Here is a 12799-nt window from a genome sequence, read left to right as displayed (position 1 = left end):
CTGTACCCGAAACCTTCGTAATCGCCTTCACGCGTCGGACCCGAGTGTCAATTGCTCACATCGAATAAGAAATTCATTTGATATTGACGGCGAGCTTTTTGCGCTGACTCAGCCTCTGACGTGCGATCAGTTTGCACAAAACGCTAGGGCTCGTCCGGGATTTGAACCCGGGACCTCCTGCACCCTAAGCAGGAACCATACCCCTAGACCAACTAGCCCTGTGACACGGCGAATGCAATTATTCCAGTCCCTCGATGTCGTCCAGGGTGCCTTGGAAGTCTCGTGTACGCTGGCGGGATGGGGGCGGCGCGAATTCCCGCGGTCGGCGGCCTTCCTGGGCTAATGGTACCTTCATGTAGAGCGCAGTCCCTCGATGTCGTCCAGGGTGCCCTGGAAGTCTCGTGTACGCTGGCGGGATGGGGGCGGCGCGAATTCCCGCGGTCGGCGGCCTTCCTGGGCTACTGGTACCTTCATGTAGAGCTGCCGCTGGGCTCGCACTGCCTGCTGCTGAGAAAGTGATTGCTTTTGCTGATATGACTTGCAATAACGACTGCGCGAAACGCCGCTATCTCGTTAGGGGTGCTACGGCAGACTCCCTCTCGAGCACCCCGAAGACTTCTTGAGCCCTCGGCTGTGATGGGTTCCAGGCAGACGTGTATGTGCATTCGCGGACGAGAGAATGGCTGCGGCAAATTGGAGTGAACAACGATGGACTCCTCGGGTCCGTCGTTTCCGTAGTGTAGCGGTTATCACGTCTGCTTCACACGCAGAATGTCCCCGGTTCGATCCCGGGCGGGAACAGTATTTTCCTGCCTATGTCGTATTGTCCTCCAATGAGCCACGTCGTGTGTGGATCTGCTGCATGTCCCTTCGTTTTGCAAGTACCACATTTATTGAATTTTTTAGTTACGATGGCAACATCACTACAAGTTGTCTGTGAAGTAAGGTGCACACAAGCAGTTTCCGTGGTGTAGCGGTTATCACGTCTGCCTAACACGCAGAAGGTCCCCGGTTCGATCCCGGGCGGAAACACTTTTTCATCACTTTAAGCAAGACGTACTAACATGCATCTGCTACCATCTGTACCCGAAACCTTCGTAATCGCCTTCACGCGTCGGACCCGAGTGTCAATTGCTCACATCGAATAAGAAATTCATTTGATATTGACGGCGAGCTTTTTGCGCTGACTCAGCCTCTGACGTGCGATCAGTTTGCACAAAACGCTAGGGCTCGTCCGGGATTTGAACCCGGGACCTCCTGCACCCTAAGCAGGAACCATACCCCTAGACCAACTAGCCCTGTGACACGGCGAATGCAATTATTCCAGTCCCTCGATGTCGTCCAGGGTGCCTTGGAAGTCTCGTGTACGCTGGCGGGATGGGGGCGGCGCGAATTCCCGCGGTCGGCGGCCTTCCTGGGCTAATGGTACCTTCATGTAGAGCGCAGTCCCTCGATGTCGTCCAGGGTGCCCTGGAAGTCTCGTGTACGCTGGCGGGATGGGGGCGGCGCGAATTCCCGCGGTCGGCGGCCTTCCTGGGCTACTGGTACCTTCATGTAGAGCTGCCGCTGGGCTCGCACTGCCTGCTGCTGAGAAAGTGATTGCTTTTGCTGATATGACTTGCAATAACGACTGCGCGAAACGCCGCTATCTCGTTAGGGGTGCTACGGCAGACTCCCTCTCGAGCACCCCGAAGACTTCTTGAGCCCTCGGCTGTGATGGGTTCCAGGCAGACGTGTATGTGCATTCGCGGACGAGAGAATGGCTGCGGCAAATTGGAGTGAACAACGATGGACTCCTCGGGTCCGTCGTTTCCGTAGTGTAGCGGTTATCACGTCTGCTTCACACGCAGAAGGTCCCCGGTTCGATCCCGGGCGGGAACAGTATTTTCCTGCCTATGTCGTATTGTCCTCCAATGAGCCACGTCGTGTGTGGATCTGCTGCATGTCCCTTCGTTTTGCAAGTACCACATTTATTGAATTTTTTAGTTACGATGGCAACATCACTACAAGTTGTCTGTGAAGTAAGGTGCACACAAGCAGTTTCCGTGGTGTAGCGGTTATCACGTCTGCCTAACACGCAGAAGGTCCCCGGTTCGATCCCGGGCGGAAACACTTTTTCATCACTTTAAGCAAGACGTACTAACATGCATCTGCTACCATCTGTACCCGAAACCTTCGTAATCGCCTTCACGCGTCGGACCCGAGTGTCAATTGCTCACATCGAATAAGAAATTCATTTGATATTGACGGCGAGCTTTTTGCGCTGACTCAGCCTCTGACGTGCGATCAGTTTGCACAAAACGCTAGGGCTCGTCCGGGATTTGAACCCGGGACCTCCTGCACCCTAAGCAGGAACCATACCCCTAGACCAACTAGCCCTGTGACACGGCGAATGCAATTATTCCAGTCCCTCGATGTCGTCCAGGGTGCCTTGGAAGTCTCGTGTACGCTGGCGGGATGGGGGCGGCGCGAATTCCCGCGGTCGGCGGCCTTCCTGGGCTAATGGTACCTTCATGTAGAGCGCAGTCCCTCGATGTCGTCCAGGGTGCCCTGGAAGTCTCGTGTACGCTGGCGGGATGGGGGCGGCGCGAATTCCCGCGGTCGGCGGCCTTCCTGGGCTACTGGTACCTTCATGTAGAGCTGCCGCTGGGCTCGCACTGCCTGCTGCTGAGAAAGTGATTGCTTTTGCTGATATGACTTGCAATAACGACTGCGCGAAACGCCGCTATCTCGTTAGGGGTGCTACGGCAGACTCCCTCTCGAGCACCCCGAAGACTTCTTGAGCCCTCGGCTGTGATGGGTTCCAGGCAGACGTGTATGTGCATTCGCGGACGAGAGAATGGCTGCGGCAAATTGGAGTGAACAACGATGGACTCCTCGGGTCCGTCGTTTCCGTAGTGTAGCGGTTATCACGTCTGCTTCACACGCAGAAGGTCCCCGGTTCGATCCCGGGCGGGAACAGTATTTTCCTGCCTATGTCGTATTGTCCTCCAATGAGCCACGTCGTGTGTGGATCTGCTGCATGTCCCTTCGTTTTGCAAGTACCACATTTATTGAATTTTTTAGTTACGATGGCAACATCACTACAAGTTGTCTGTGAAGTAAGGTGCACACAAGCAGTTTCCGTGGTGTAGCGGTTATCACGTCTGCCTAACACGCAGAAGGTCCCCGGTTCGATCCCGGGCGGAAACACTTTTTCATCACTTTAAGCAAGACGTACTAACATGCATCTGCTACCATCTGTACCCGAAACCTTCGTAATCGCCTTCACGCGTCGGACCCGAGTGTCAATTGCTCACATCGAATAAGAAATTCATTTGATATTGACGGCGAGCTTTTTGCGCTGACTCAGCCTCTGACGTGCGATCAGTTTGCACAAAACGCTAGGGCTCGTCCGGGATTTGAACCCGGGACCTCCTGCACCCTAAGCAGGAACCATACCCCTAGACCAACTAGCCCTGTGACACGGCGAATGCAATTATTCCAGTCCCTCGATGTCGTCCAGGGTGCCTTGGAAGTCTCGTGTACGCTGGCGGGATGGGGGCGGCGCGAATTCCCGCGGTCGGCGGCCTTCCTGGGCTAATGGTACCTTCATGTAGAGCGCAGTCCCTCGATGTCGTCCAGGGTGCCCTGGAAGTCTCGTGTACGCTGGCGGGATGGGGGCGGCGCGAATTCCCGCGGTCGGCGGCCTTCCTGGGCTACTGGTACCTTCATGTAGAGCTGCCGCTGGGCTCGCACTGCCTGCTGCTGAGAAAGTGATTGCTTTTGCTGATATGACTTGCAATAACGACTGCGCGAAACGCCGCTATCTCGTTAGGGGTGCTACGGCAGACTCCCTCTCGAGCACCCCGAAGACTTCTTGAGCCCTCGGCTGTGATGGGTTCCAGGCAGACGTGTATGTGCATTCGCGGACGAGAGAATGGCTGCGGCAAATTGGAGTGAACAACGATGGACTCCTCGGGTCCGTCGTTTCCGTAGTGTAGCGGTTATCACGTCTGCTTCACACGCAGAAGGTCCCCGGTTCGATCCCGGGCGGGAACAGTATTTTCCTGCCTATGTCGTATTGTCCTCCAATGAGCCACGTCGTGTGTGGATCTGCTGCATGTCCCTTCGTTTTGCAAGTACCACATTTATTGAATTTTTTAGTTACGATGGCAACATCACTACAAGTTGTCTGTGAAGTAAGGTGCACACAAGCAGTTTCCGTGGTGTAGCGGTTATCACGTCTGCCTAACACGCAGAAGGTCCCCGGTTCGATCCCGGGCGGAAACACTTTTTCATCACTTTAAGCAAGACGTACTAACATGCATCTGCTACCATCTGTACCCGAAACCTTCGTAATCGCCTTCACGCGTCGGACCCGAGTGTCAATTGCTCACATCGAATAAGAAATTCATTTGATATTGACGGCGAGCTTTTTGCGCTGACTCAGCCTCTGACGTGCGATCAGTTTGCACAAAACGCTAGGGCTCGTCCGGGATTTGAACCCGGGACCTCCTGCACCATAAGCAGGAACCATACCCCTAGACCAACTAGCCCTGTGACACGGCGAATGCAATTATTCCAGTCCCTCGATGTCGTCCAGGGTGCCTTGGAAGTCTCGTGTACGCTGGCGGGATGGGGGCGGCGCGAATTCCCGCGGTCGGCGGCCTTCCTGGGCTAATGGTACCTTCATGTAGAGCGCAGTCCCTCGATGTCGTCCAGGGTGCCCTGGAAGTCTCGTGTACGCTGGCGGGATGGGGGCGGCGCGAATTCCCGCGGTCGGCGGCCTTCCTGGGCTACTGGTACCTTCATGTAGAGCTGCCGCTGGGCTCGCACTGCCTGCTGCTGAGAAAGTGATTGCTTTTGCTGATATGACTTGCAATAACGACTGCGCGAAACGCCGCTATCTCGTTAGGGGTGCTACGGCAGACTCCCTCTCGAGTACCCCGAAGACTTCTTGAGCCCTCGGCTGTGATGGGTTCCAGGCAGACGTGTATGTGCATTCGCGGACGAGAGAATGGCTGCGGCAAATTGGAGTGAACAACGATGGACTCCTCGGGTCCGTCGTTTCCGTAGTGTAGCGGTTATCACGTCTGCTTCACACGCAGAAGGTCCCCGGTTCGATCCCGGGCGGGAACAGTATTTTCCTGCCTATGTCGTATTGTCCTCCAATGAGCCACGTCGTGTGTGGATCTGCTGCATGTCCCTTCGTTTGCAAGTACCACATTTATTGAATTTTTAGTTACGATGGCAACATCACTATAAGTTGTCTGTGAAGTAAGGTGCACACAGGCAGTTTCCGTGGTGTAGCGGTTATCACGTCTGCCTAACACGCAGAAGGTCCCCGGTTCGATCCCGGGCGGAAACACTTTTTCATCACTTTAAGCAAGACGTACTAACATGCATCTGCTACCATCTGTACCCGAAACCTTCGTAATCGCCTTCACGCGTCGGACCCGAGTGTCAATTGCTCACATCGAATAAGAAATTCATTTGATATTGACGGCGAGCTTTTTGCGCTGACTCAGCCTCTGACGTGCGATCAGTTTGCACAAAACGCTAGGGCTCGTCCGGGATTTGAACCCGGGACCTCCTGCACCCTAAGCAGGAACCATACCCCTAGACCAACTAGCCCTGTGACACGGCGAATGCAATTATTCCAGTCCCTCGATGTCGTCCAGGGTGCCTTGGAAGTCTCGTGTACGCTGGCGGGATGGGGGCGGCGCGAATTCCCGCGGTCGGCGGCCTTCCTGGGCTAATGGTACCTTCATGTAGAGCGCAGTCCCTCGATGTCGTCCAGGGTGCCCTGGAAGTCTCGTGTACGCTGGCGGGATGGGGGCGGCGCGAATTCCCGCGGTCGGCGGCCTTCCTGGGCTACTGGTACCTTCATGTAGAGCTGCCGCTGGGCTCGCACTGCCTGCTGCTGAGAAAGTGATTGCTTTTGCTGATATGACTTGCAATAACGACTGCGCGAAACGCCGCTATCTCGTTAGGGGTGCTACGGCAGACTCCCTCTCGAGCACCCCGAAGACTTCTTGAGCCCTCGGCTGTGATGGGTTCCAGGCAGACGTGTATGTGCATTCGCGGACGAGAGAATGGCTGCGGCAAATTGGAGTGAACAACGATGGACTCCTCGGGTCCGTCGTTTCCGTAGTGTAGCGGTTATCACGTCTGCTTCACACGCAGAAGGTCCCCGGTTCGATCCCGGGCGGGAACAGTATTTTCCTGCCTATGTCGTATTGTCCTCCAATGAGCCACGTCGTGTGTGGATCTGCTGCATGTCCCTTCGTTTTGCAAGTACCACATTTATTGAATTTTTTAGTTACGATGGCAACATCACTACAAGTTGTCTGTGAAGTAAGGTGCACACAAGCAGTTTCCGTGGTGTAGCGGTTATCACGTCTACCTAACACGCAGAAGGTCCCCGGTTCGATCCCGGGCGGAAACACTTTTTCATCACTTTAAGCAAGACGTACTAACATGCATCTGCTACCATCTGTACCCGAAACCTTCGTAATCGCCTTCACGCGTCGGACCCGAGTGTCAATTGCTCACATCGAATAAGAAATTCATTTGATATTGACGGCGAGCTTTTTGCGCTGACTCAGCCTCTGACGTGCGATCAGTTTGCACAAAACGCTAGGGCTCGTCCGGGATTTGAACCCGGGACCTCCTGCACCCTAACCAGGAACCATACCCCTAGACCAACGAGCCCTGTGACACGGCGAATGCCAATTATTCCAGTCCCTCGATGTCGTCCAGTGTGCCCTGGAAGTCTCGTGTACGCTGGCGGGATGGGGGCGGCGCGAATTCCCGCGGTCGGCGGCCTTCCTGGGCTAATGGTACCTTCATGTAGAGCGCAGTCCCTCGATGTCGTCCAGGGTGCCCTGGAAGTCTCGTGTACGCTGGCGGGATGGGGGCGGCGCGAATTCCCGCGGTCGGCGGCCTTCCTGGGCTACTGGTACCTTCATGTAGAGCTGCCGCTGGGCTCGCACTGCCTGCTGCTGAGAAAGTGATTGCTTTTGCTGATATGACTTGCAATAACGACTGCGCGAAACGCCGCTATCTCGTTAGGGGTGCTACGGCAGACTCCCTCTCGAGCACCCCGAAGACTTCTTGAGCCCTCGGCTGTGATGGGTTCCAGGCAGACGTGTATGTGCATTCGCGGACGAGAGAATGGCTGCGGCAAATTGGAGTGAACAACGATGGACTCCTCGGGTCCGTCGTTTCCGTAGTGTAGCGGTTATCACGTCTGCTTCACACGCAGAAGGTCCCCGGTTCGATCCCGGGCGGGAACAGTATTTTCCTGCCTATGTCGTATTGTCCTCCAATGAGCCACGTCGTGTGTGGATCTGCTGCATGTCCCTTCGTTTTGCAAGTACCACATTTATTGAATTTTTTAGTTACGATGGCAACATCACTACAAGTTGTCTGTGAAGTAAGGTGCACACAAGCAGTTTCCGTGGTGTAGCGGTTATCACGTCTGCCTAACACGCAGAAGGTCCCCGGTTCGATCCCGGGCGGAAACACTTTTTCATCACTTTAAGCAAGACGTACTAACATGCATCTGCTACCATCTGTACCCGAAACCTTCGTAATCGCCTTCACGCGTCGGACCCGAGTGTCAATTGCTCACATCGAATAAGAAATTCATTTGATATTGACGGCGAGCTTTTTGCGCTGACTCAGCCTCTGACGTGCGATCAGTTTGCACAAAACGCTAGGGCTCGTCCGGGATTTGAACCCGGGACCTCCTGCACCCTAAGCAGGAATCATACCCCTAGACCAACGAGCCCTGTGACACGGCGAATGCCAATTATTCCAGTCCCTCGATGTCGTCCAGGGTGCCCTGGAAGTCTCGTGTACGCTGGCGGGATGGGGGCGGCGCGAATTCCCGCGGTCGGCGGCCTTCCTGGGCTAATGGTACCTTCATGTAGAGCGCAGTCCCTCGATGTCGTCCAGGGTGCCCTGGAAGTCTCGTGTACGCTGGCGGGATGGGGGCGGCGCGAATTCCCGCGGTCGGCGGCCTTCCTGGGCTACTGGTACCTTCATGTAGAGCTGCGCTGCCGCTGGGCTCGCACTGCCTGCTGCTGAGAAAGTGATTGCTTTTGCTGATATGACTTGCAATAACGACTGCGCGAAACGCCGCTATCTCGTTAGGGGTGCTACGGCAGACTCCCTCTCGAGCACCCCGAAGACTTCTTGAGCCCTCGGCTGTGATGGGTTCCAGGCAGACGTGTATGTGCATTCGCGGACGAGAGAATGGCTGCGGCAAATTGGAGTGAACAACGATGGACTCCTCGGGTCCGTCGTTTCCGTAGTGTAGCGGTTATCACGTCTGCTTCACACGCAGAAGGTCCCCGGTTCGATTCCGGGCGGGAACAGTATTTTCCTGCCTATGTCGTATTGTCCTCCAATGAGCCACGTCGTGTGTGGGTGGATCTGCTGCATGTCCCTTCGTTTTGCAAGTACCACATTTATTGAATTTTTTAGTTACGATGGCAACATCACTACAAGTTGTCTGTGAAGTAAGGTGCACACAAGCAGTTTCCGTGGTGTAGCGGTTATCACGTCTGCCTAACACGCAGAAGGTCCCCGGTTCGATCCCGGGCGGAAACACTTTTTCATCACTTTAAGCAAGACGTACTAACATGCATCTGCTACCATCTGTACCCGAAACCTTCGTAATCGCCTTCACGCGTCGGACCCGAGTGTCAATTGCTCACATCGAATAAGAAATTCATTTGATATTGACGGCGAGCTTTTTGCGCTGACTCAGCCTCTGACGTGCGATCAGTTTGCACAAAACGCTAGGGCTCGTCCGGGATTTGAACCCGGGACCTCCTGCACCCTAAGCAGGAATCATACCCCTAGACCAACGAGCCCTGTGACACGGCGAATGCCAATTATTCCAGTCCCTCGATGTCGTCCAGGGTGCCCTGGAAGTCTCGTGTACGCTGGCGGGATGGGGGCGGCGCGAATTCCCGCGGACGGCGGCCTTCCTGGGCTACTGGTATCTTCATGTAGAGCTGCCGCTGGGCTCGCACTGCCTGCTGCTGAGAAAGTGATTGCTTTTGCTGATATGACTTGCAATAACGACTGCGCGAAACGCCGCTATCTCGTTAGGGGTGCTACGGCAGACTCCCTCTCGAGCACCCCGAAGACTTCTTGAGCCCTCGGCTGTGATGGGTTCCAGGCAGACGTGTATGTGCATTCGCGGACGAGAGAATGGCTGCGGCAAATTGGAGTGAACAACGATGGACTCCTCGGGTCCGTCGTTTCCGTAGTGTAGCGGTTATCACGTCTGCTTCACACGCAGAAGACCCCCGGTTCGATCCCGGGCGGGAACAGTATTTTCCTGCCTATGTCGTATTGTCCTCCAATGAGCCACGTCGTGTGTGGATCTGCTGCATGTCCCTTCGTTTTGCAAGTACCACATTTATTGAATTTTTTAGTTACGATGGCAACATCACTACAAGTTGTCTGTGAAGTAAGGTGCACACGAGCAGTTTCCGTGGTGTAGCGGTTATCACGTCTGCCTAACACGCAGAAGGTCCCCGGTTCGATCCCGGGCGGAAACACTTTTTCATCACTTTAAGCAAGACGTACTAACATGCATCTGCTACCATCTGTACCCGAAACCTTCGTAATCGCCTTCACGCGTCGGACCCGAGTGTCAATTGCTCACATCGAATAAGAAATTCATTTGATATTGACGGCGAGCTTTTTGCGCTGACTCAGCCTCTGACGTGCGATCAGTTTGCACAAAACGCTAGGGCTCGTCCGGGATTTGAACCCGGGACCTCCTGCACCCTAAGCAGGAATCATACCCCTAGACCAACGAGCCCTGTGACACGGCGAATGCCAATTATTCCAGTCCCTCGATGTCGTCCAGGGTGCCCTGGAAGTCTCGTGTACGCTGGCGGGATGGGGGCGGCGCGAATTCCCGCGGTCGGCGGCCTTCCTGGGCTACTGGTACCTTCATGTAGAGCTGCCGCTGGGCTCGCACTGCCTGCTGCTGAGAAAGTGATTGCTTTTGCTGATATGACTTGCAATAACGACTGCGCGAAACGCCGCTATCTCGTTAGGGGTGCTACGGCAGACTCCCTCTCGAGCACCCCGAAGACTTCTTGAGCCCTCGGCTGTGATGGGTTCCAGGCAGACGTGTATGTGCATTCGCGGACGAGAGAATGGCTGCGGCAAATTGGAGTGAACAACGATGGACTCCTCGGGTCCGTCGTTTCCGTAGTGTAGCGGTTATCACGTCTGCTTCACACGCAGAAGGTCCCCGGTTCGATCCCGGGCGGGAACAGTATTTTCCTGCCTATGTCGTATTGTCCTCCAATGAGCCACGTCGTGTGTGGATCTGCTGCACGTCCCTTCGTTTTGCAAGTACCACATTTATTGAATTTGTTAGTTACGATGGCAACATCACTACAAGTTGTCTGTGAAGTAAGGTGCACACAAGCAGTTTCCGTGGTGTAGCGGTTATCACGTCTGCCTAACACGCAGAAGGTCCCCGGTTCGATCCCGGGCGGAAACACTTTTTCATCACTTTAAGCAAGACGTACTAACATGCATCTGCTACCATCTGTACCCGAAACCTTCGTAATCGCCTTCACGCGTCGGACCCGAGTGTCAATTGCTCACATCGAATAAGAAATTCATTTGATATTGACGGCGAGCTTTTTGCGCTGACTCAGCCTCTGACGTGCGATCAGTTTGCACAAAACGCTAGGGCTCGTCCGGGATTTGAACCCGGGACCTCCTGCACCCTAAGCAGGAATCATACCCCTTTTTTTTTTTTTTTTTTTTTTTTTTTTTTTTCTTTCTTTCTTTTTTTTTTTTTTTTTTTTTTTTTTTTTAGCGGACAGCAGCAACTTTCAACTAGTTTTGTAGTACTCAAACAACACAGTAAAACAGCATGCATCTTTTGCAGAACTGGAAAAACTCGACTGTGACAGGATTCGAACCTGCAATCTTCGGATCCGAAGTCCGACGCCTTATCCATTTTTTTTTTTTATTTTATTTTTTTTTTATTTTTATTTTTTTGGTTCGTTCCTTATCGTTTTTCGTTTGTTTTGACAAATTTTCCAAATGATATTTTTTTTTTTTTGTTCCTTAATCTTTAATCTCTTAGTTCGTTGGATTGTGGTTAGTCGTTTGTCTTCTGTCCATCTTCGTTGTTCGTTTTCTTTCTTCGGGTTTGCATTTTTCTTGATTCAAATACACCAAATTATGTATATTGTCGGAAGAACTGCTACTGGGAAGGAAAAATTCGTGAAATTCAGACGTTGTCATATGCATCATACCCAGGAGACAAATGAGTGTCTTCGCAGAGAGTATATCCTTCGACTGTAGTACAGGGATGACGAATTGTTGTAACAGATGTCCCACTTGGCCATGTTCTATGGCATCCCAAGGACGACGTGAAGAAAATGTTGAAATGTTGACTGATACCGGGGACCATATTGGCTGGTTGTGCGCCAGTGTTGTGTTGAGAGATAGACTTGAAAATCTAAGACATTAGGGGCACTGCCGGACAGAATATAGTTGATAAAATGTCCCACGAGCCATAGGTAACTGTTATGTTTGGCAGCTGGGAAAAGTCGGAAATCTGGGCGCAGAATGTCGTGGATCTGAATCGCATGAGGCGCAGTCCGGTTAAGCACAGCGAGTTTTTTGCGCGTCCAGTTCCAGATGTGCACTTGGTCCTTGCAGACAAACAGATGAGCAATAGTCGCCACCACGTGGCACAAGCCGCAGTAGGGACTCGGTGCAAGATTAATCCTGTGTCGCTTTTCTTGCGTCGGTACAGTTTCAGTGACCACGTCATACCATTTGGAGCGAACATCTGTCGGAAGTGTCGGATTATGAATGTTAGTCCAAACGAGGGACCAATTGCAAGCCGGATACTTCTTTTCCAAGGGGCCAGGCAGTGACGGCCGAAGTAAGTGGCGGTACAGTTGAACTGTCGGCTTCTTGAAAAGCTCGTCGTCGAGATAGCTACTTTCTAGATAATACAGTGCTATATGCTGAAAGTGTGGGCTGACGCGGCCAATGTCCACAGGCGGAGATAAGTTGCGAGGGCGGAACAGCTGATAGAGCCGCTTCGTGACGGTGTCTTCGCTGGCGGTGAGTATACGCCATGAGCGTTTCAGATACAGAGCCAAGGCGTGAATGCCGGGGTTTTTCAAGCCGAGGCCTCCCATATCGCATGGCAAAGCTGTCGTAGTGAAGGAAACCTTAAAAATATTGAGCTTCCAGACGTACCAGGCGGCCGCCGCTAGAAGTGATCTTGCTACTGTGGTTGGCATGGGTAGGACGGCGGCAACAAACTGTAATTTGGAGAGGGCATAAGAATTGACGAAAAAGGCTCGCTGCAAACGATCGAGGTGTCGCATATTTTGGTCACGCAGGAGTGCTTTTATCGCCTGAATTTTGGGTATCCAATTTTTGTGAGACATGTCCAGTGGCCGGGCCGTGACGTAGAGACCAAGGTGTTTTCTAGTCTGTACACAGGGCAGCCAAGCGTCGCCCGTGAGCGGTCGTTCCTGACCAAGCGTTAAGACGGCGGATTTATTGACGTTTAACATTGCACCACTATCGCTTTGGAATTCCTCAAGAATGCACTTCGCTGCGGTGACATCGTGAACATCATTAAGGAGCACGCTGACATCGTCGGCGTATGCTTGGACCACAGACTTGACACCATAAAACTGGAATCCAGGTAGGCTATGATGTAGGCGGCGCAACAAGGGTTCCATGAGGATCGCATAAAGCGTCGTTGAGAGAGGGCAGCCTTGCTTGATACCCC

The 12799-nt window shown here is 53.3% G+C and overlaps 30 non-coding genes across 30 annotated transcripts; 20 read left to right on the top strand and 10 right to left on the bottom strand.

The window, feature by feature from the left end:
- Window positions 1-146: 146 nt before the first annotated feature.
- Trnap-agg lies at window positions 147-218 on the bottom strand. The gene has a single exon. It is a non-coding gene; the product is annotated as a tRNA-Pro (tRNA).
- Window positions 219-728: 510 nt separating this feature from the next.
- Trnav-cac lies at window positions 729-801 on the top strand. Its single transcript has one exon. It is a non-coding gene; the product is annotated as a tRNA-Val (tRNA).
- A 158-nt stretch (window positions 802-959) lies between these two features.
- On the top strand, window positions 960-1032 carry Trnav-aac. The gene has a single exon. It is a non-coding gene; the product is annotated as a tRNA-Val (tRNA).
- A 194-nt stretch (window positions 1033-1226) lies between these two features.
- Trnap-agg lies at window positions 1227-1298 on the bottom strand. The gene has a single exon. It is a non-coding gene; the product is annotated as a tRNA-Pro (tRNA).
- A 510-nt stretch (window positions 1299-1808) lies between these two features.
- On the top strand, window positions 1809-1881 carry Trnav-cac. The gene has a single exon. It is a non-coding gene; the product is annotated as a tRNA-Val (tRNA).
- Window positions 1882-2039: 158 nt separating this feature from the next.
- Trnav-aac lies at window positions 2040-2112 on the top strand. Its single transcript has one exon. It is a non-coding gene; the product is annotated as a tRNA-Val (tRNA).
- A 194-nt stretch (window positions 2113-2306) lies between these two features.
- On the bottom strand, window positions 2307-2378 carry Trnap-agg. Its single transcript has one exon. It is a non-coding gene; the product is annotated as a tRNA-Pro (tRNA).
- A 510-nt stretch (window positions 2379-2888) lies between these two features.
- Window positions 2889-2961, top strand: Trnav-cac. Its single transcript has one exon. It is a non-coding gene; the product is annotated as a tRNA-Val (tRNA).
- A 158-nt stretch (window positions 2962-3119) lies between these two features.
- Trnav-aac lies at window positions 3120-3192 on the top strand. Its single transcript has one exon. It is a non-coding gene; the product is annotated as a tRNA-Val (tRNA).
- Window positions 3193-3386: 194 nt separating this feature from the next.
- Window positions 3387-3458, bottom strand: Trnap-agg. Its single transcript has one exon. It is a non-coding gene; the product is annotated as a tRNA-Pro (tRNA).
- Window positions 3459-3968: 510 nt separating this feature from the next.
- Trnav-cac lies at window positions 3969-4041 on the top strand. Its single transcript has one exon. It is a non-coding gene; the product is annotated as a tRNA-Val (tRNA).
- A 158-nt stretch (window positions 4042-4199) lies between these two features.
- Window positions 4200-4272, top strand: Trnav-aac. Its single transcript has one exon. It is a non-coding gene; the product is annotated as a tRNA-Val (tRNA).
- Window positions 4273-4466: 194 nt separating this feature from the next.
- Window positions 4467-4538, bottom strand: Trnah-aug. The gene has a single exon. It is a non-coding gene; the product is annotated as a tRNA-His (tRNA).
- A 510-nt stretch (window positions 4539-5048) lies between these two features.
- Trnav-cac lies at window positions 5049-5121 on the top strand. Its single transcript has one exon. It is a non-coding gene; the product is annotated as a tRNA-Val (tRNA).
- Window positions 5122-5277: 156 nt separating this feature from the next.
- Window positions 5278-5350, top strand: Trnav-aac. The gene has a single exon. It is a non-coding gene; the product is annotated as a tRNA-Val (tRNA).
- Window positions 5351-5544: 194 nt separating this feature from the next.
- On the bottom strand, window positions 5545-5616 carry Trnap-agg. The gene has a single exon. It is a non-coding gene; the product is annotated as a tRNA-Pro (tRNA).
- Window positions 5617-6126: 510 nt separating this feature from the next.
- Window positions 6127-6199, top strand: Trnav-cac. Its single transcript has one exon. It is a non-coding gene; the product is annotated as a tRNA-Val (tRNA).
- Window positions 6200-6357: 158 nt separating this feature from the next.
- On the top strand, window positions 6358-6430 carry Trnav-aac. The gene has a single exon. It is a non-coding gene; the product is annotated as a tRNA-Val (tRNA).
- Window positions 6431-6624: 194 nt separating this feature from the next.
- On the bottom strand, window positions 6625-6696 carry Trnap-agg. The gene has a single exon. It is a non-coding gene; the product is annotated as a tRNA-Pro (tRNA).
- Window positions 6697-7207: 511 nt separating this feature from the next.
- Window positions 7208-7280, top strand: Trnav-cac. The gene has a single exon. It is a non-coding gene; the product is annotated as a tRNA-Val (tRNA).
- A 158-nt stretch (window positions 7281-7438) lies between these two features.
- Trnav-aac lies at window positions 7439-7511 on the top strand. The gene has a single exon. It is a non-coding gene; the product is annotated as a tRNA-Val (tRNA).
- A 194-nt stretch (window positions 7512-7705) lies between these two features.
- Window positions 7706-7777, bottom strand: Trnap-agg. The gene has a single exon. It is a non-coding gene; the product is annotated as a tRNA-Pro (tRNA).
- A 516-nt stretch (window positions 7778-8293) lies between these two features.
- On the top strand, window positions 8294-8366 carry Trnav-cac. Its single transcript has one exon. It is a non-coding gene; the product is annotated as a tRNA-Val (tRNA).
- A 162-nt stretch (window positions 8367-8528) lies between these two features.
- Trnav-aac lies at window positions 8529-8601 on the top strand. The gene has a single exon. It is a non-coding gene; the product is annotated as a tRNA-Val (tRNA).
- Window positions 8602-8795: 194 nt separating this feature from the next.
- On the bottom strand, window positions 8796-8867 carry Trnap-agg. Its single transcript has one exon. It is a non-coding gene; the product is annotated as a tRNA-Pro (tRNA).
- Window positions 8868-9259: 392 nt separating this feature from the next.
- On the top strand, window positions 9260-9332 carry Trnav-cac. The gene has a single exon. It is a non-coding gene; the product is annotated as a tRNA-Val (tRNA).
- Window positions 9333-9490: 158 nt separating this feature from the next.
- On the top strand, window positions 9491-9563 carry Trnav-aac. The gene has a single exon. It is a non-coding gene; the product is annotated as a tRNA-Val (tRNA).
- A 194-nt stretch (window positions 9564-9757) lies between these two features.
- On the bottom strand, window positions 9758-9829 carry Trnap-agg. Its single transcript has one exon. It is a non-coding gene; the product is annotated as a tRNA-Pro (tRNA).
- Window positions 9830-10221: 392 nt separating this feature from the next.
- Window positions 10222-10294, top strand: Trnav-cac. Its single transcript has one exon. It is a non-coding gene; the product is annotated as a tRNA-Val (tRNA).
- A 158-nt stretch (window positions 10295-10452) lies between these two features.
- Window positions 10453-10525, top strand: Trnav-aac. The gene has a single exon. It is a non-coding gene; the product is annotated as a tRNA-Val (tRNA).
- Window positions 10526-12799: the final 2274 nt, after the last annotated feature.

This window comes from Schistocerca americana, chromosome 2 (assembly GCF_021461395.2).
Source record: "Schistocerca americana isolate TAMUIC-IGC-003095 chromosome 2, iqSchAmer2.1, whole genome shotgun sequence".
Taxonomy (NCBI): Eukaryota; Metazoa; Arthropoda; class Insecta; order Orthoptera; family Acrididae; genus Schistocerca; species Schistocerca americana.
This window is presented reverse-complemented; position numbering and strand designations above follow the sequence as displayed.